Raw genomic sequence first — 21938 nt, 5'->3', positions numbered from 1 at the left:
TATCTCCCTATGCTGACATGGACTGGAAAAATTAATAATAGTGAGTTATAAATAATTCACTTAGAGTTGGTCCAACCATTTTGGAGGTGTATTTGAGGGGTTGTTTATTTGTATTATAGGGGTTAAAACTTTCAGTATAGAGAGGGGGAAATAGTGGAGAAGTTCCCTTCTCAAAGTGGGGTTCAGGGGAGACAGCTGATTTTTAGGGTTGGCTTAAAGAGAGGAGAGGGGGTTTGAAGATTTTCTTCCTTCTGCCTTCCCTCCTTAGCTAAAGCTGCTCTCCCAGATTTGCTCTTGTCCCTCTTGTCCCTCCTACACTACTTGAGATCAAAGGGTCTCCCCTTGATCTGTTTACTCATACACAGCTTGAGGAAGAGATAACTATTTTAATGTCAACTCAATCAGGGTAATACAAATAATAACTAGCTGGGAAAAGAATGGGAAAGGAGGGTGGGGAAAGGGGGTCCCTATCTCTATCTAAATTCTTTCCTCTCCCTTCTTGATTCTGGGGGGAACTCAGGTCTTGGCAGCCTGAGCCCCCTGAGAGAAAATCAGGTTGACTCACCCCTGGGCAACAGGAGCTGAGGTAAAGTCTGCTCAGGTTTCTTTTCAGAAAGTCCCTTCAATTGGGAAATGTTGGGGGGAAAGATTTCCAGTCACCAGCAGGAAAAGTGGGTAACCCTCAGGAGAAAGTCTTTTCCCACCTTCTCTCTTCAGTTTCTCAAGATTGAGAGACCCTCACTGCTCTACCAGCCAGAATCTTCTCTTCCTCCAGATTCCAAACTCCTGGGGCCCATTCCCTGTCTAGGTGATCTGTTTCATACTCTCTTCAGCCTGGCACTTTTCTTATGTTCCAGCCTCTCACAGAGGGCAATTTGGAATTATGCCCAAAGGGCTTTAAAAGATTGCCTGCCCTTTGATCCAACCATACCACTGTCGGGTTTATAACCCAAAGATATAATAAGGAAAAAGACTTATAGAAAAATATTTATAGCCTTGCTCTTTGTGGTGGCAAAAATAGGAAAATGAGGGGATGCCCTTTGATTGGGGAATGGCTAAGCAAATTGTGGTACCTGATGGTGATGGAATACTATTGTACTCAAAGGAATAATGAACTGTAGGATTTCCATGTGAACTGGAACGACCTCCAGGAAGTGATGTAAAGTGTTAAAATTAATTGTGGTTGGACTCTGAATATATTTTATATATGTGGTCACCAGGGATTTAATTTCTGAAATCCCAAATATGAATTCCTAAAGTAAATAGAATTTATGGTAGTTTATTTACAATATTTACAATAGAAGCAAGATATTAAGGAATAAGAGAGAGAGAGAGAGAGAGAGAGAGAGAGGAAACTCTGGCTTTTTCTGATAACAGTTAGAATTTATTTATAAATCCCAGCCAGGGGGAAAAAGTCTCAAGAAGAAGATGGACCTTTCTCAGAGGTTTATACCTCCAAGAAAAGGCAGGATCACTAAAGCAGCCTTTCACTCACCAATGGCGACAGTCTAAATGGAAAGAAGTCTGGGTGTCTGTCTTCTGGTCTCTCCTCAAGGGTCTATCTTCCAGTCTCTCCTCTGAGTCCACCCCTCCAACTCAAAACTCGGGTCAAAAATCTCTCGAATCAGAATCTCTTGAATCTAATATATTAGAATCTTCGAAATGTCTGAATGTGTCTTCTTCTGGCCTTTCATCCTCTTTTTAAAGATCTTTTTCTCTTGTGTCACCTCCCCTAAATTTCACGTCTACCAATCACAGCAGGTGCTTTTCTCCAGGACTTCCCACTCTTTAGTTCTCAACTTCTTTGGTTAGATTTTCTCCAAGACTGCTCACTCTTTAGTTCTCACCTTCTCTGGTTAGATTATATCTTTTTTGGTTACTTTTGTAACTTTTCTTTTTTGTAACTACAAAAGGTTAGTTCACCTTTTGTAGTTACTTAAAACCTTTTTTGTGGTTAAAATGGGTAGATGTACTTCAAATACTAAGTTATAACCTTTTGTAGATTAAAATCTAAAAATAGATTGTAGCTTACAATTCTAGCTTCACTATAAAGGAAGAGCTAAGTATCTTAATTGTTACAATCAGAAGATAGCTAAATCCAATCTTCACAAAAGTGAAAGGAACAGAACCAGGAGAACATTATACACAGAGATGGATATGTTGTGGTGCAATCAACTGTAATGGATGTCTCTATTAGTAGCAATGCAATGACTCAGGACAATTGAGGGACTTATGAGAAAGAATGCTATCCACATCCAGAGAAAGAACTGTGGTAGTAGAAACAGAGAAGAAAAACATATGGTTGATCATGTAATTCAATAGGGATATGATTGGGGTTTTGATGTTAAAAGACCTCTCTACTGCAGATATGAATGACATGGAAATAGGTTTTGAATACTGATGCATGTATAAATTCCAATGGAATTGCTTGTCATCTCCTAAAGTGGGGAGGGAAGTATGGGTGGAGGGATTGTAAATCATGAATCATGTAACCATGGGAAAGTATTCTAAATAAAAAAAGCTAAAATAAGCAAATAAATAAATAATGCACTGAACATAATGCCTGGCACATAATAAATGTCTGAAAGATGTTTTTTGTTTTTTTCCCAACTGAAAATAAGTTTGGCAAAAACTAGATATAGACCATCATTTCACACTACATATTAAGATAAGGTCAAAATTAATTCATGATTTTAGGTAGAAAAGGTAAAACCATAAACAAATGAGGGGGACATTGATGGAATAATTTACTTGTCAGATCCATAGATAAGAACAAGAGATAGAGAGCAATATGGGATGTAAAATGGATAGTTCTAACTATATTAAATTGACATTTTTTTGCACAAAATAGAATGCAGGAAAGTCTAGAAGGAAAGCAGAAAACTAAAGGAAAAATTATAGCAAGTTTCTCTGATAAAGACTTCATTTCTCAAATATCTGCATAACTGAACCAAATGTATTAGAATAAGTCATTCTCCAAGTGATAAATGGTCAAAGCACATGAAAAGACAATTTTCAGAAGAAATCAAAGCTATGTATAGTCTAATAAAAAAGTTCTAAATCACTATTAGAGAAATTCAAATTAAAATAAAACTGAGGTACCATTTCATACTCATTAGGTTGACTAATATGACAGAAAAGAAAAATGACAAATGTTAGAGAGAATGTGGAACAATTTGACCACTAATGCAATGTTGTTGGATTTGTGAACTGACCCAACTATTCTGGAAAGCAATTTTGAACCATGTCTCAAAGTGCTAAAAAATGTATGTACTCTTTGAGCCAGCAACACCATTATTAGGAAGGTATCTCAAAGAAATCAGAGAAAAAGGAAAGGTCCTATGAGTACAAAAATATTTATAACAACTTTTTTAATGGTGGTAAAGACCTGGAAATTGACAGGATGTTCATGAATTGGGGGATGATTAAATAAGTTGTGTATATGATTGTCATGGAATACTTTGTGCTATAAGAAATGATGATCAGGATGGTTTCAGAAAAAACTTTGGAAGACTTATCTGAACTGATTCAAGGTGAAGTAAGTAGAGCCAGAAGATCATTGTACACAGTAATAGCAATTTGGTACAATAATCAGTTATGAATTATTTACCTCTTCTCAGCAATTCAATGATAAAAGAAATTTACAAACAACACATGAAGAAAAATGCTTTTGTTCTTGTTGGTGTTGAGTGTTTTCCAGTTATGTTTGACTCTGTGAACCTATTTGATGTTTTCTTGGCAAAGATCATGGAGTGATTTAACATTTTGTTCACTAGCTCATTTTATAGATGAGGAAACTGAGGCAAGTGGGGATACTGCGGTGCCCAGAATTTGAAATCAGGAAAATGAGTCCTCCTTCCTTCCTTCCTTCCTTCCTTCCTTCCTTTCTCCCTTCCTCCCTTCCTTCCTTCCTTCCTTCCTTCCTTCCTCCCTTCCTCCCTCCCTCCCTCCCTTCCTCCCTTCCTCTCTCTCTCTCTCTCTCTCTCTCTCTCTCTCTCTCTCTCTCTCTCTCTCTCTCTCTCTCTCTCTCTCTCTCTCTCTCTCTTCTCAACATGGCTAATATAGACATATATTTTTCATGACATCACATGGATAATCTATATCTAAGTTTTACTTTCTCAGGAAGAAGGTAAGGGGGATGAAAGAGGCCAGGAAGAAGAGTGGGAATTTGATCTAAAAAAATGTTAAAATATTTTTTAGAATTATTTGAGAAAATAAAATAACATTTAAAAAATAAACAAATAAATGCATTTCTCTTCCCCATTCCTTTCATTGTAGATGTTTCTTCAATAAAGGTTTTGCCTATTGCATTCTCTCAAACTGTTTGGAGGAGTTTGGGGATTTTGATTTTTTTTATTTTTTTGAGGGAGATGTAGAGAGCTCATTGTGCTTCTCTCTGCTACTTTATCTTCTGCCTATTTCTACACCATCTCCAGTCAACAAGTGTTTATTAAGCATATTTTGTGTGCAAGGCATTGGTATGAAAAGCAAGACAAAAACATGTTTCTTGCCTTCAAAGACCTATAAAAACTTACATGGGAGATGACATTTATGACATTTCTGATTCTGATATGAAACTGAAAATCAAATCTGTCCTTTTACTCTATATTCATGACGGCAGACAATGATAACTTGCAAACAACAAAGCTTTATCTGATTTTTTCTATTAGCATAAAACATGTAAAAAGAATCTATAAAATTAAACACACAGTCTGTTCTCAGCTTTAACTGTGTAATTTTTTGTATTATCTATTAAGCAATATATAGCCTAATCTTGAAATTTGATTTCTTCTCAAATGTGATAGTATTTGTAAAGCACTTAGCCCAGTGCATAGTAGGCACTCCTTCTCCTATCCTTCTCCCCTTCCTTAATCATCTATCATGAATTCTATAGCTAAATTAGAATTAATTGGAACTTTCTGAATGAGAAACATAGAATACTATAGATTTAGAATAGAACTTTTACAGCCCATCTAGTCTAACCTCCTCATAATAGGGATGAAGAAAATAAGGCCCAAAGAGATTAAATGATTGGCATTTAAATGATTAAATGCCTAAAGTCAAATAGATACTAAATAATGAGTCAACATTGAACTCAGGTCCCTTGACTCAAAAGGCAGTGTGATATCTACTGTTGAAAACTGTCACATCTTAAAATATATGCCTGTAAGTTTTATCTTTTAAGCTATTTACATTCTGTAATTACCTAGATGTAAAATCATAGGATCCAACTGAATTTAAACCATATTTCAAGTTGTGTCTATTTATTTAACATAAGGAAAAGTCTGATCTCTTTTACATATATATATATATACACACACATATATATGCACATATACATGAATACACACATGTGTCTCCTCTATTTCTGCTATACCAGTGGAGAAAGTTTTAGAAGGTAAAATTGAGAGTGAGATTTTTTCCTCTCCTAGCTGCCAAAATATAATTATAAGGAAAAGAGTGGAGCATCATTATCTCTTTCAGTTATATGAATTTATTGTAATAGAAATAAAAACATCCCCAAAATAATAATTAGATGACATCCATGACTTAGGGTTCCTAAATTATGTCTTATGTAGTTTTAAAATGCTGTACAAATACTAATTAATCCACATTACATACCAAAAGTGGACTAGGTAACTATTATTATACATCTTATATAAACTAAGAAAGAGAAAACAAGATGAAGAAACTAGCCTGAAGATATACAAGTCAGTGGTAGGGCTAGAATTGCTCAAGAGTATCTAACTTCTAATTCCAGCAAGAATAAAGAGACAGAAAAACAAATTTCAGTATCCTTAGGCTACTAAAAAATTGGAGGTGGTCTGCTGTCAGGTGTGGGAGGCCTTTTACTTGTCTAGTCTCCCCTCATTTCCAGCCTTCCCTCTGAGATTACTTATCATTTATACTGGTTATATCTTATAGAGGGTAGCTAGTTGTTGCAGTGGATAGAGAGCTGGGTTTGGAGTTAGGAAGACCTGATTTGAGATCTGGCTTAAGACACATACTAGATATGTGACCCTAAATTACTTAACATTCGTTGCCTCAGTTTCCTCATCTGTAAAATGAGTCAGAGAAGGAAATGGCAAACAACTCTAATATCTTTGCCACAATAAACCCAAAATGGGGTCATGGCCAGTCAGACATAATTAAAAAGACTCAACATAACCACTGCCAACAAATATCTTATATGTGTAAAGTTATTTGCATACTCTCTCCTACATAAGATTGGGAGCACCTGTGGGGTAGAAACAAAATTTTTTGTCTTGATTTTTATCAAGCACTCAGAACAATGCCTACCACTTAATGAGTACCTAATAAATGTATGCTGACTAACTAAACAACTTGATCAGCATATCAACAAGAGGAGATCTTATGGGGAAAAAATGAACAAATGAATAAATGAAAATAAAAAAAATGTTTATTATGACTTACTACATTTCCAATATTGGGCTAACAGCTGGGGACACAACATTTCTCAACTCAAGGATCTTATATTTGTGAATAAGAGGATGACCAATTCACAAGACCTGCCGGGGATGGGAGAGTTCCATCAAGGTTCAAAAGTAGTTGGAGCCAGAGAGAAAATCTTCTTCTTATCTGGGATTCTGTGGAGCTGGGTGGGAGAAGTACCAATCTTAAAATCCTTTTGCTTGAATTGAATGAAGATCTCAATTTTCTACTCAAGCTAATTTTGGGATAAAGTCTTTTTTCCCTTAGGGGAACCCAGAGCTTAGCCCTGAAGAATTTTCCCTGATCAAATCCTCAAGAGTTATATTAGGAAAGAAATATTAGGGACCTTCCTCTTTCCCTCTGCCCCTTCCTTCCTTCCTTCCTTCCTTCCTTCCTTCCTTCCTTCCTTCCTTCCTTCCTTCCTTCCTTCCTTCCTTCCTTCCTTCCTTCCTTCCTTCCTTCCTTCCTTCCTTCCTTCCTTTCCTCTTCTTTCAACAACCCTATACTCCAATAAATTAGACAACTTGAGTTATACCAGAGATTGATTCAGTGTTTATGTAGTATGTAACAAGGGAATCACTTTAAAAGACTGATATATATTAATTTAAGGTCGCCAAGGAATCAGCTATGTAATTCCTAAAAGAAAAACTCAAGTCAGCCGTCAGCCTTTTTTGGAGTTTAATTACAATAGGAGTAAGAAAGAAATTAGAGATAGAGAGAGAGAAAAAGGGAGAGAAGGGAATAGGGCTTAAATACCCCTTCTGTTTAAGCTAGGCCAAAAGGCCCAAGCCCTTAGATAGCTGGGGCAAAGAAAAGAGATCAGTCCCTATTACTCACGTGTCCAAAATGGAGAAACAGTCTCAGAGGCTCCCACCTTCAGCTTCCTTCAGAGCAAGCCTTCTCAGAGCCCAGCAACCACACCGACCAAAACTCCTCAACCTCCCCCAGTCTCCAGACCCTCCTATCTTTAAGGAAACCATCCAAGTTGCCTCCCCTCAGTCCTCACATCTACCAATCACTCTTCATCAATTTCCCTGTCAATGGAGGCTCTCGCTTAACCCAGGACCGCCCAGAGGTTTCTGGCTTTTGCACATGTCTGTTGAAGGTCATATTTTTCAAATGATTAAATCTTTACTCCTTTGCTACAGCCCTTTCTAAATCCTGTTAACTTGAGTATGGTAGAGATTTAGAAATAATTAAATTTTGATCTAGGCTGCAACCCTTACTCAATCCTATTAGGACTGAATAGGGTGGAGTATCTCCATTGTATCAATTCTAAAATCAATCAAGACTCAAAGAAATTCCTGTTCTATGCTTAAGCATAGGTCAAAGTCCTTTCCATTGTTCAGCAAAATGTTTCTGTCCTAAAGTAATCTTAAGAAGGGAAGAGAAGGAACCTCCCATGCCTATGGGGTTCCCATTCCAATAGACTATCAGTAAGAAATTTTCCAAGTATGAAATATCCCAATGGTGAAATTTCCAACATTTATAAGTCTAAGGAAATTTGAGGTTTACAATCCCCCCTGATGATCATTGGGAGACTAGTCTCCCCATTGATCATTTAACATAATCATTTTGTAGTTCTAAATTCACTTCTAACTAAAGATATACACAATATTCAATTTTCTAGGAGAAATTAGAATAGTGAGAGAGGAAATAGAAAAGAAAAGAAAGCAAAACCAATGTTTGCTAGGCGCATTGACAGAAAGCCAAATTAGGGGCAGTCCCTTTTGGCATAAATGTTACAATAAATGTTCAATCAAAAGTTCAGTCCAATCAATCACATCCAATGTTCATTCTTGATCTTCTTGATGAAGTGTAGGTTTTTGGCATCTTTCTGCAACAGTTCATTCTCTGGATATAAAAGTTTCAAGCTTCTTTCTTGAAGATCTTTTCTCGAACAAAATCAAAATCTTTGAATTTTTTTATAACAGTAAAATCTTAAACAAAAGTCTTGGATTTTTATAAAAATACAATCTCAAACAAAAAAAAATTCAAAAATTCTTAGATTTTAAATTAAAATACAATCCCCCCTGAAGTAAGTATTTAAAAAAAATTATCAAGTTTAGCTCAGAATGCAATGTTCAGTTATGGGGGTGTATGTGTCAATTATCAAAAGAATAGAAAAATAATCGAAAACATAAGAAAATTTCAAAATAGACCTTGTATAGGTCCAGTTTAAAGTAATTTCTATCCCACAAGTATGTAGGACAGAATGCAGTAATATTTCACTTAGCCATTTGTAGCCAAGACTACAGGAAGTTGCCATAATATAAGAAGAAAAGAATTAAAATTCTATTTTGATGGGGAAATGTCATTCCCTTGTCTGATTTTTCCTCAGGGATATAGGGAGCCAGCATGATAGTCAAGCTTTTTACTTGTTTGAGTACTTCGAAAAGAGTATAGATACAAGGAAGTCCTACGACTTAAACATAAGTTAAGCGTCGCAACCTCGAGTCTCACTTTAATATTTCTAGTGTGCTCTATTGGCACTATTCAGGTTTAGTCTGTGCTCCTTGTTTTTATCCCTTTTCCTGGAATCAGACACAAACATTAATCACAGTCCTATAATATTTTATCAATAAATGGCAGGTTCCCATAGTTTAAAGCTTTTAGGCATATATTGATATTATAGCAAGAGTATATATATTAACTTGTATTACTGCAGGGAAAAAATATTAATATTAATTATGTGTACCTTCAGTACAAAATGAGAAAAAAAAATCAAATATTCTGATAAAGAATAAAAGAAAAGAAATAAGAAAAAATAAGAAAAAAATCAGTAATTCAATATATTCTTGAGAAAAAAAAACATCCATTTGTCTATGGATTATTATCTCCAATTCATATGATAAGATAGAGTCACAATTCATATGATAAGATAGAGTCAATCAGTCTCAGCAGAAGATGCTTTCTTCACATGTGAGCAGTGAATCCAAGAGTCTCTTTCTCCAATCTTTATAGATGTTGGAGTAGTTAATAATATTTGGAATGGTCCTTCCCATGAAGGTTCAGTTGCTCCAGTTCGCTTGAAATTCTTGATATAAACTTTATCTCCTGGGTTCAGGTCATGCAGAGAAAAGTCTAATGGTCCAGCTTGTACTGCAGCTCCAGATTCATGAAGTTCACGTAGTTTGTGCTGTAACTCCTGTATATAGGAAGCAATAGTAATATCTCCCCCTAATAGCGATGTATAAGCTGGGGAGAAAGGCTTAGCCTGTATAGGCGGATGTCCAAAAAGCATCTCAAATGGTGAAATATGTAAGTCTCCTCTAGGCCTGCTTCTAAGATAAAATAGGGCCAGAGGGAGAATTTCAGGCCATTTTAAATGGGTCTCAGTGCATAATTTGCCAATCATAGTCTTAAGTTCTTTATTCATCTTTCCTACTATTTGGAGAGGAGAAAAAAAAACTGAAAAAGGTTAATTAATATCAACAAAATCAATACAATCTAAGAAGAATCATCTTTATTATACTGGGAAGTTCCCTGGGCACCCTCCTGAAGGGCACTTCTCTGAGGGTCATTAGTACCTTGAGTAATTTTTGGACGAGCGCCATTTCTCATATATTGTTGAGTATTATCATTAAAATTTTCTTCAATTTGAGCATTGTCATTAAATTCCCAATTCCTATTTCTATAATTCTGGTTTCTAAAGTTCTTATTTCTATATTCATTATAGTTATTTCCATAGTCATTATTATAATTTCTAGAATTCTGGTTTCTATAACCATTATCATAATTTCTATAGTTATTATTTCTAAAACTATTATTAAACTGTGTATTCCTTCCAAACATCTTAAGAAGGGTTCTACATTCCATCATTTTGTGGCCCTTCTTCTCACAGAAGTGGCAAGTAATGGATTGATAATTGGATTTCTGGAGAGGGGCAATTGTCGTTGGTTCATTATCATGCCCACTTTCTAATTTAGTTATCCTATCTATTAAATATCTCATTTTTTTCTTCATTTCCTCCATGTCATCTTTATTTTCTTCCTCCTTTTCTTCGTTTCCCTTAAAAACATATATAGCTGTTTTTCGCAATTCTTCAAGGTCCATATCTGACCATCTTGGGCATTGTGTTTTAAAATAATTTTTAATTACTTTGCAAGAATTGTTTACAAAGATTCTTCTAACTTGTCTTAAACTATTCTCTTTAGTTAAGTCCCAATCTAAGTATCTGTCCCCAAACTCGATAATTCTGTCCATAAATCTGGAGGGTGTTTCGTTTTCCTTTTGCTTAATTTTTTCCAGTTCCATCCACTTATCTGTACTGTCTGCACATTCTTTCATGGCCGTGAGGATGGCCTCTCTACAACGGTATAGTTGTAGATAGTCCTCAGGATTATTATAGTCCCATTCGGGATCCTGAGATGGCCAATGTGCTGCATTACGCCCCCGGGTTTTGTTGACATGAGCAATTATTTTATTTTTTTCACTTTCACTTAAAAAAGCCTGGAGTAAGCTCTCAATGTCCTTATAAGATGGATTATACTGAAAAAATATGTCTCCCATCTTTTTTGTTACTAGAAAAGGATCTTGTTCATATGTGGGGATATTTCGTGTAAATTCATTTATTTCTTGGGGAGTAAATGGTATCCTATGTCTTAAAGTCACCACATCCCCATTTTGTCCTATTTCAGGTACTTCTCTTAGAGGAAACAGGCCTCTAGTTGGATTTTGCACCTGTGGGTCAGTTTGACAAGGACAGGTTTCTCTAGGAGGACAAGATCTCCCTTGCATTGGAATTTGGTTTTCTGTAGGAGAAGGAACATGAGAAGCTGGGATTGCAGGGGAAGGGTTTTGGGGATTAAATTCAGACAAGATTTGCACTACACGAGAGAAGCAGTCTGTTAACTGGGCTATAGGGAAGGTGTTTTCCATCTCTATTTCAGGGAAGGAAATTTCCTCATTCAAAGGTTCAGAAACAGGTCTGTTTCTGGTAGAGTGGTTGTTTGCCAATTGATCCTGTAAGAAACTTTTTAGATCTTCTAATTGGGCTTGCATTTTATCCTCAATTTTTCCTATTTTATCTTCCATATTTCCTATTTTATCCTCAATATTTCCTATTTTATTCTCAATATTTCCTATTTTATCCTCAAGTTTTTCTATTTTATTCTCAATATTTCCTATTTTATCCTCAATTTTTTCTATTGTATCCTCAATTTTTTCTATTTTATCCTCAATATTTTCTATTTTATCCTCATTTTTTTCTATTTTATCCTCAACATTTTCTATTTTATCCTCAATATTTTCTATTTTATCCTCATTTTGTTTTATTTTATCCTCATTTTGTTTTATTTTATCCTCATTTTGTTTTATTTTATCCTCAATATTTTTTATTTTTTCATCTCTAAATATAGTATTGAGGAGTACAAAAATGACAGTACCTATTAATATAAAAATTTGGAGGTATCCTTCATTCCTCAATGCCCCTACTTCTTCAGCTGCCATATAATTGTCAAAGAATGTAATACCCATTTTTATATATATATTTTGTAATTTCACAAAACACGTGGGGAGCAGGGCAAAGCAACAAACTTTCCACAGGGTTTTTTTTTTTAATGCAGGAAGTTGTTCCTTAAGGGAAAGGATATTTAGAAACAGTTCTTCCAGCCAGGACTTTAGAGTCCTGTTGCTGAGATTTAAAACAGCTGTTTTCTGTCTATCAGAGTCACACAGCTGGGAAGTATCTGAGGTCCAATTTGAACCCAGGACCTTCTGTCTCTAGGCCTGGCTCTCAATCCGCTGAGCTACCCAGCTGTCCCTTAAGATTAAAGGGAAGAAAAAGAAAAAAACTGCTGATTCCAATTTAACTTAAGGAGAAAAGAGAAAAAGTTTTTTATACTCATGTGTTCTAGCAGCTGTGTCTTTAAGCCGAGTTTTTTGTTAAAAAAAAAGGACTAAGTGGTGAAACAGTATATTAAAAAGGCAAGGAATTTCAAAAGTTTTATTGAGAGGATTCTTTAGACTCCCGTGTGGTCAGCCACAATGTAACAAGGGAATCACTTTAAAAGACTGATATATATTAATTTAAGGTCGCCAAGGAATCAGCTATGTAATTCCTAAAAGAAAAACTCAAGTCAGCCGTCAGCCTTTTTTGGAGTTTAATTACAATAGGAGTAAGAAAGAAATTAGAGATAGAGAGAGAGAAAAAGGGAGAGAAGGGAATAGGGCTTAAATACCCCTTCTGTTTAAGCTAGGCCAAAAGGCCCAAGCCCTTAGATAGCTGGGGCAAAGAAAAGAGATCAGTCCCTATTACTCACGTGTCCAAAATGGAGAAACAGTCTCAGAGGCCCCCACCTTCAGCTTCCTTCAGAGCAAGCCTTCTCAGAGCCCAGCAACCACACCGACCAAAACTCCTCAACCTCCCCCAGTCTCCAGACCCTCCTATCTTTAAGGAAACCATCCAAGTTGCCTCCCCTCAGTCCTCACATCTACCAATCACTCTTCATCAATTTCCCTGTCAATGGAGGCTCTCGCTTAACCCAGGACCACCCAGAGGTTTCTGGCTTTTGCACATGTCTGTTGAAGGTCATATTTTTCAAATGATTAAATCTTTACTCCTTTGCTACAGCCCTTTCTAAATCCTGTTAACTTGAGTATGGTAGAGATTTAGAAATAATTAAATTTTGATCTAGGCTGCAACCCTTACTCAATCCTATTAGGACTGAATAGGGTGGAGTATCTCCATTGTATCAATTCTAAAATCAATCAAGACTCAAAGAAATTCCTGTTCTATGCTTAAGCATAGGTCAAAGTCCTTTCCATTGTTCAGCAAAAGGTTTCTGTCCTAAAGTAATCTTAAGAAGGGAAGAGAAGGAACCTCCCATGCCTATGGGGTTCCCATTCCAATAGACTATCAGTAAGAAATTTTCCAAGTATGAAATATCCCAATGGTGAAATTTCCAACATTTATAAGTCTAAGGAAATTTGAGGTTTACAAGTAGGAGGGGAATTTCAGTCTATCAGTTAAGAAGGAGGCTGTGGGAAAACAGACTGACCCTATAGTCTAAACTTCCTGACTCCATTGATAACTACCCAGTTCAGTGAAAGAAAGAGGAAGTGCCACATAGAATTCAATTCCCTAACAGCTGTTCAGTGGTTCCTTGCCTTTTCTAAATCCCCCTCACTATTACAATTCTAAGGGGAGAGCATAAAAGGGCAATGGGGCAATTAAAAGGCTTTTTTGGTTTGAAAAGTTACCTAGATTGTGAATAGAGCCACAGTGGAGTAGCTTGACATTCTCTTTGCAGTAGCAATAACACTACTAATTTCAATATGGTTTAATGTGGAAATGTATTTTACATGACCAAATATGTACATCCCAGAACAAGTTGCTTGCCATCTCAGGGATTTGAGAGGGAAGGGATAAAGGGAGACAATTTGGATCTCAAAGTTTTGGAAAACGTATGTTGAAAATTGTTGTTATATGTAATTAGGGGAAAACAATTTTTAAATAATTTCATTATGGTTGGAGACCTAGAAAAGGGGAGGTGGGTGAAATGGAGTAGGGCATTAAGGGTGCAGATATAATGGCAATGCAGTGTCAAGAGAATTGAACTCTCTTTGTTTATTTTTAATGCAATCAATCTGCAACCTTTAATTTAATCAAATCAAGAATTTGAAGCAACCCTACTTAACACTGAGTAAATCACTAACAGAAAAAGCTCTCACTGCCAAAGGCCACAAACACTGTCCCCTGAGCAGTGCTAGGCAAATTAGGAGACTATGATTGGTTCCCATGAAGTGGGAGAGACAGGAAGTAACATGGAAAAAAGGACTATAAAAGTCTAGACCACAGGACAAGATTGATTCCTTCTTCCTTGGCTCCTTGGTGAGGACTCTCTCTCAGTTGGTGCTTTGATGGGACACTCTATTCAGTGTGAACTCTGGTGAGATTCTTAGTGGTCTTAGCTTCGTGTGTGCCGAAGATTCTTGGCAGACTTTCCAGTGTCTCCTGGCTCTACAGATTTCAGCTTCCTAATTAGGACTTTTGATTCTGGTGAGACATGCTTTCAGTTCTGCATTCACAGCCTAGGATTTAGGGTATCTGTGGCTAGGTGATTTTCTTTCTCTCTTTCCTATATTTCATATCTCTACTAAGTTGTAAATAAAAGCGGCTTACAGTCATTTTGACAAGAGATATTAATTATTTTTAAAAATGGTGACCACAATTCAATTATTTTAATTCATATATTTAATCAAACCAATTCTAAATCTTACAGCAGCTTTAGAGAAGAAAATCTGATATAAAATGAAGCTTGGATGAAACTAACCTAAATATAGATATATTATCAACTTATGGCATAGCTCTTCACAGAAGGTCTTCCAAATCATTACCTCCTTTCTCAAATCTCCCATGCCCCAATCCCCACAACTAAGAATCTTGCCTAATATTTTACAGAAAAAAGATTGAGACCATTTGTCTGGAGCTTTCTCTTATCTCCTCTTTCTCATCTATCACTCAGATGCCTTCTGCCACTATTTCTTACTGTACCTTTTTCCCACCTGAAGATGCTACTATTTGTCCACATAAACCCCTCTGCTTACTTAAGCAATATCATTCCATCCTGTATTCTCCAACAGATTGCACTTCTGTCATTCCTACTCTCTCACTTTTATCTTCAACCTCTCTTTATCTACCTATTTCTTACTTACTACATTTAAACATATCCATGTCTCCCCCATCCTCAGGAATCCTAGATCCTTCCAAGTGTAAGAGAAGAGTTAACCCAATTTGTGCAAGGAACAATTTCTGACAGAAATCAGTTGCAGAGAGAGGGGGGGAGGTGCAAGAAGGAAGAAAAAAACCTAAAAGTTCCAGGAGGGAATCTGAAGGAGGAGGAATTCCAACTGATCACTCTCTTCACCTCATTTCCAGCTTGGAGCTGGGGAGAAGAAGAAGGTCTCTCAGGCTAGGAAGAAGCTTGGGTCTCTCTGGAAATCAATTGTTTCCCTGTAAATCCCTGGATATCTCTAACTCAGCTCTCAATAGCAGCACAGAGCCATCAGTGAATATTGTGGACAGGGACTTGAGGAAGATGTCCTCTGAGAGCCTCTTTTCAAGGATCTCATTCTCTATCTCTCTCCCTAACTTGTTCCTGGACTCTGGTGCTCAAGCTAGTTAACTCAGGAGTACGGACCAAAACAGCAGCTGGGGGGGGGGGTAGAGGGAGTCTGCTAGACAAGTCAATAGGGCTAATAAGGACTAAGCAAAATGGAGAAAATCTAAAATTCACATTCCCAGTGATCCAAACAACCAGACCCAAGGAGCAATCATCTCTCCTGGGCTGGGAGGGAAATGGCAATTGGGGTTCCTGAAGAAGAGTTCATCCTGCCTTTCAAGAATGGCTGGTATCAAAAGGGGGCAGTGTCATCTTACCAAAACTTTTCCCTCCAGTTCTTATCCTCCATCTCCCAGAACCATTCTCTGAGGAGACATACTCCCTCTCTCAGGGAGGCAAGACTTGCTTACCTTCCCCCAAAAGAAAGAGACGGGAAGAACAATCTCTCAACCCTCTCTCCCCATTTCTCTTTCTCCCTCCATCTTTCCTGTGTGTTTCCTTTTTGGCCATACATTACACAAGTGAGCTATCATCCTAAATCTCTTTGACCATTTTTTGCTAAAATTCCTTCAAAAGGCCATCTATAATAGATGCCTCCTCTTCCTCCCCTCTCACTCTTTTATTAGCTCCCTCTGATATGGCTTCTAGACATCATTATTCCACCAAGACTGCTATCTCTAAAGTTATAAATTATCTCCTAATCATCAAATCCAATGATCTTTCGTCAATCCTTACAACCTCTTTGCAGTCTTTGACAATGTTGAACACTTTCCTCCTTGATATTGTTTTCTCTCTAGGTTTTCAGAATGCAATTCTCTCATACTTCTCTTATCTATCTGATTACTCCTTTGTCTCTTTTGCTGGATGGTCATCTAAGTCACATTCAATAATTATTGGGGTCCCACCATGCTCTGTTCTTATCTCTCTTCTTTTTTCAATTCTACTTCACTTGATCATCTCATCAGCTTTGATTGATTTAATTATTTCTATGCTACTGATTCTCAGATCTTTCTACCTAGGCCTAATCTCTGTTGCTCTCAACTCTCATATTTCCAACTGCCTTTCAGATATCTCAAACTGGAAACCCTAAATTCAACATATCAAAAACTGAACTTATCTTTTCCCCTAAATCCTCCCTCTTCCAAAAATTGTTATTATTGTCAAGGATACCATTATCCTCCTAGTGCCTCTTTGAACACTTTTTCAATTTACACTTTGTTGTTTCTTTTTCCTCCTCTCCACTATGTGTGGATATTCCCCAAAGCTCTGTCATCATCGGCCTTCTTTTTTCTCTTTATATTATCCATCTTTACAATCTTATCTATTCTGGGTTCAATTATTATCTCTATAGAATGACTGGGGAGAAAGACAGCTATCATATTGGATAAAGAGCTGTCCTTGGAATTAAAAAGTTCTGCCTTCCATTCCTACTTCTGACATGTACTCATTTGTGTCTCTGAAAAAAATCACTTAACTTATTTCTCCAAGCACCTCTCTCAGGTAGAGAGGTGTTGCAGAGCAGTTATGTGTCTGACAAAAACAAGGAAAACAAATTTCGCATATCAGGATAAACATTGAATCTGAGTTTTTCTGACTATATTCACTTACAAAAATAAATAATATGGAAATATATTTTGAATGATAAAGCATATATAATCCAGATTGAATTGCTTGCCAATTCCAAGAGGTAGAAGGGAAGAAGGATGTGAGACTATTTGGATCATTTAATTTTGGAAAACTTATGTGGAAAATTGTATTACATATCATTTGTAATAAATAAAATAAAAATAATTTCAAAAAAGGAAAATCCCAGTGGGGTCACACAGAGATAAACACAGCTTATCAACAGCAATGCAGGATTATTATAAAGATCAAATGAGAAATGTAAAATGTTTTGTAAATCTGAGATTATCTATATAAATGCTAGCTATTATTATTATTTTCTAAGTAAAATCCCAGTGCCTGAAATATAGTAGATGTTTAAAAATATTTGTGATTTGAATGATTAATCTCTTCCCCAGATGTTCTTCTCCAATATATATCCCCAACTATTGCCTTTAAGACATCTTCACCTATATATACTGACTATATCTAAACTGCAGTGTGTCCATAGTGTAATAGAGGGTTTGTCTGGTGGTAAAGAGAGAGAGGGAGAAAGAGTAGAGACCTCCCCTCTCAAAGCAGGGTTCAGGGAAGACAGCTGGTGTTTAACTTGAACAAAGAAAAGGAGATGGGGAGTGAGTAGTTCCCCCCTTCAGCCTCCCCTCAGCTATGGTTGCTCAACTCCAAACTGCCTCTTGACTTCCCTCTACTCCTAAAATATATCCTCAGAGAGAAAGAGAGAGAGAGATACCCTCCCTCCTCAAGCTTGAACTGGTTTCCACTCACACTAGAGTCAGTTGGGGAAATATGACAACCTTTATTCTAACTGATCAATTTGGGATAACACAGGGAAATGGCTGCAGGAAGGGTTTTTATGAGGAAAGGGGAAAAGGTGTCCCTATTCTAGCTTTCCTTACCTCCCTCCTCAAGTTGGGGGACCCAGGCCTTGGCAGCCTTGGGCCCTGAGAGATTCAGGCTTGGATGGCTGTGGTCTTGGGTCCATCCAGACCCAGGGCACCAGGAACTGTGAGGTGATCTTGTCAGCTGCTTGGTGTCTTCTCAAACTGACCACTTCAGTTGGGAATTGGTGAGGGGGAGGGTGTCCAATCACCAGGAGAAAGAAAAAGTTATGGGAAAAGTTATTCCTGGGATGGATTCTGGCTTTTCCTGGGGTGCCAAAATGGTAGTAGAGAGTGGGACTTTGAAAAGGAGGAACTCAAAGTTCAACTAATTGGGGGGATCAATATACGGTGACGCTTCCTTCTATCGTCCCCTCCCCCCAAGTTGAGCTGTTACCAATGGATTCAGTCAGTCTAGATTAATGGGTAAATCAGATTTTCCCTCAGCCTCCTTTTTCAAATGATGGATTTGAAGTTCCCCTTCTAACCCATGAACTCTGATTCAAGTTCTATTATAAATCAAGATGTTTAGTTTATTTGGATAAAAGGTTGTTGAAAGGGTAATAGAAAAGGACAGGGGGAAGAAGTCCCTAAGATTTCTTCCCTATAAAGCTCTTGAAGGTCTAACTAAGGAATTTTCTTCAGAAATAAGTTCTGGATTCCCCTAAGGGGAAAAGGGTCTTTATCTCAAAGATTGTCTCCAGTTGAGAAATGAGCTCTTCTTTCTTCTGCTCAGATAACAGGATTGAGAGAGTAAAGGTAGTTCTCCCTCCCAGCTCCAAAGAGCCCAAGATCTCCAACTGCTTTTGAGCCTGGCTGGAATTCCATCCCATTCCCCCAGGTCTTGGGGGTTCCATCTGCTCCTCTTCTGAATCATTTCTTCCAAATTCAAATTTTCTTTGCTTCTGGTCATTCCTTGTACACATTATCCACACTAAAAGAGTAAATAAAAAGGTTGAAGAAATAGGCCTCTAATTTTTGAGTTATCAAGAAGAATGAAATGGTCCCTGAAAGTATCATAATAATGGAAAACAATAATAGCACTTTCAGCTTTACATAGCATTTTACATATATTATCTCATTTGATTCTCATAACAATGCTGGGAGGTAGTTGCTATACTTATTTTAAAGATGAAGAAACTAATTCTGGGGGATATTTAAACATCTTAGGGATTGTACTGTTAAGAAGCTTTGGAGGCAAGACTCAAATTCATTTCTACCTGCTTCCAAGTCCAGCATTATTTGTCTTTACAATGCTACCTAGCTACTTCATGAAGCATGCTCCAAAAAGAAAACCAAGAAGAAACATTCTCTGAAGGGAATGTAAATCTGTGAAAGGAAGTTGAAGGATTAAAGAAAGTGATTCAGAAGGAAAGGAAAGATCATACAAAACTATTTTCTGAAGCTTGAATCTTGATTCAAAGCTCTCCCCAGAGAATGAAAAGCTGTTTACATTCTGAGAAGAAAACCAGCTTACTATATTCCATGGAATAATGATGTGGGTCTGAATCTGTAAATTCTTTCAAGAGCATGCATACCTAATAATAATCCCAGGAAAAAAACAAGTTCTGGGTTTTGGTATTTTCACCCCAAGAGAAATGACTACTTGATACGAAATATCAGGAAACTGTATTACTATAGCAGGACATATTTCTGAAACATAGTAGTTATTCAAGATTTATCAAGCCTAATAATTAATATTTCCTCCTGATGATTCATTTAGTGACAAAAGATACTACAGTGCAAAGACTTAGAATGAGTTTCTAGAGATTATGAAGTCCTGGCCAAGAAACTGAAAGAATTTAGGATCATTGATAAGGTTTCCATAGCCATTGAAAATGGAAGGGGAGAAATGTAGATATTGAAAATTAAACATTGGTAAAAAAGACAAGGATGGAATTTGGGTCTCTAGAACAGAATGTAAGGCACAGAAATAATGGAATCCTGACCATGGATAGACTGAATCTGATAAAATCAGGGGTGGGGGGGTTATCTTCCAGGAACTTGTTGACCTAATGAAGATGACTTTAGCATGAAAATGGAAAGAGAAAACTGACCACACATATTTACTGTCAGATACCATGAGAGTGGCAAATATGATATATAAATAAAAATAGTACATATGTCCAGCAACTTGCAACAGATAATATCAAATAAGGAAATAAATAATATTCATGTACTAAGTTGAATAAACACACATTTTCGGAGTCTGACTAATAAGCTAAAATAAGTTTAAAAGTGAGCTAACTACTTTAATATAAGAAAGTAAATTTAATCTTCTGAGACTTGCTAGTAGTTGTATGACCCATGATTGAATTATGGCGATTATTCAAAAGTAACAGATTAGGTTAATAAGAAGAAGAATTGACATAGAATTCCATATCAAAAAGATATATTCAAATAAAACAAGTCTACAAATTAGAGGAAGGACACATAATGGAGAGTAATGAGATGGGTGTCAATGAAGAGAGAAATGCAACATATTAATGAAAGTATACTACAGAGTATCTATTCAGAAGGGAGGGAAAATAGAAGAATATTCCAGGAAGAGATAACAAAGCTGATGTGAAGACTTGTTACAATAGTGATGGAAGATATCAGCTAGAAAGATATAAACTTGATTTTTTTATGCTAAATTGAAAGGTATTGACCTAATTATACTTAGTAAAAATTTATTTTCACCTAATCTTTGTCATGTGAAAATGCAAAAGATAGTCCTTGACATCAAGGAACTTATAACTCACTAGGAAGTATATGACACATATGAAACTACATATAGAACCACATCGGATGTAATAGAGCAAAGTAGAGATTCAGATAAAATGCTCAAGAGATATGTGAGGAGAAAGAGATGATTCTTGGTTTGGAAGGGTTAAGCTCCATGAAGAAAGTGACAGCTTAACCAGGCTTTGAATAAAGAGAATATTTTCCACAAGATGAGATGAAGGACTACATTCCATATCCAAAGTATCATATAAGAAAAAGTACAGAGCCAGGACAGAATAGGAAAAAAAAAATCAGGAATCCAATTTGACTGGATAAGGAAATAAATGGAAGTAATGCAAAATAAGACAAGAAAGCTATTTTGGAATCCGATCGTGGAGAACCTCAAATGCCAGGTTAATGGTCTTTTATTTTATCCTCTGGCAATAAGAAGCTTTTAAAGAGTTATGAGCAAAGTAGTGACAGAGTTAGACATCTATTAGTACAGTAATTTGGGGACTAGTGGGATAGATGAGTTGGAGAAAGGAAAACAGGAAATCACCTAGAAAGATATTATAATAGGCATACAAGATGTCTGTCTCTGTACACCATCCAGCTTTTCAATGCCTTTCATCTAATTTAGGGCCCACAAAATAACACAGTACTTCAGTGGTCATACCAGCCAATCAACCAATAAATATTTGTTATGTGCCTGCTACACGACAGGCACTGTATGCTAAGCCTTGGAAATACAAAGAGGGGCAAAAAACAGTACCTGATCTCATGAAGCTCACAATCTAGTGGGTGATACAAGTAAAGCACTAGAGGAGAGTAATATAAAATTAGAAATAATCAACAAAGGGAGTGCAGAGATCATCTTGATTGATATTCAAAAATAATAATGATAACAAAAACAGCTAACATTTACATAGCACTTAATTATACACCAGGTCCTTTACAATTTTATAATTTACTAAGTCCTTTGTAACTATTACCTCATTTTATCCTCACAATAATTCTGGGAATTAAGTGCTATTATTATTCCTATTTAGCAGATGAGCAAACTGAGGCAAACAGAGGCTAACTGATTTGCACAGGGTCACAGAGCTAATACATAACTGAAGTCATATTTGAACTCAGATCTCTCAGGCTCCAGGCCAACTGTACTATTTATTATGCCATATAACTAAAGGGGTTCCTAAATTTTTCTGTGTCA

The sequence above is a fragment of the Monodelphis domestica genome, chromosome 3 (assembly GCF_027887165.1).
Source record: "Monodelphis domestica isolate mMonDom1 chromosome 3, mMonDom1.pri, whole genome shotgun sequence".
Lineage (NCBI taxonomy): Eukaryota > Metazoa > Chordata > Mammalia > Didelphimorphia > Didelphidae > Monodelphis > Monodelphis domestica.
The sequence above is the reverse complement of the archived record's forward strand: the minus strand, read 5'-3'. Positions refer to the sequence as shown.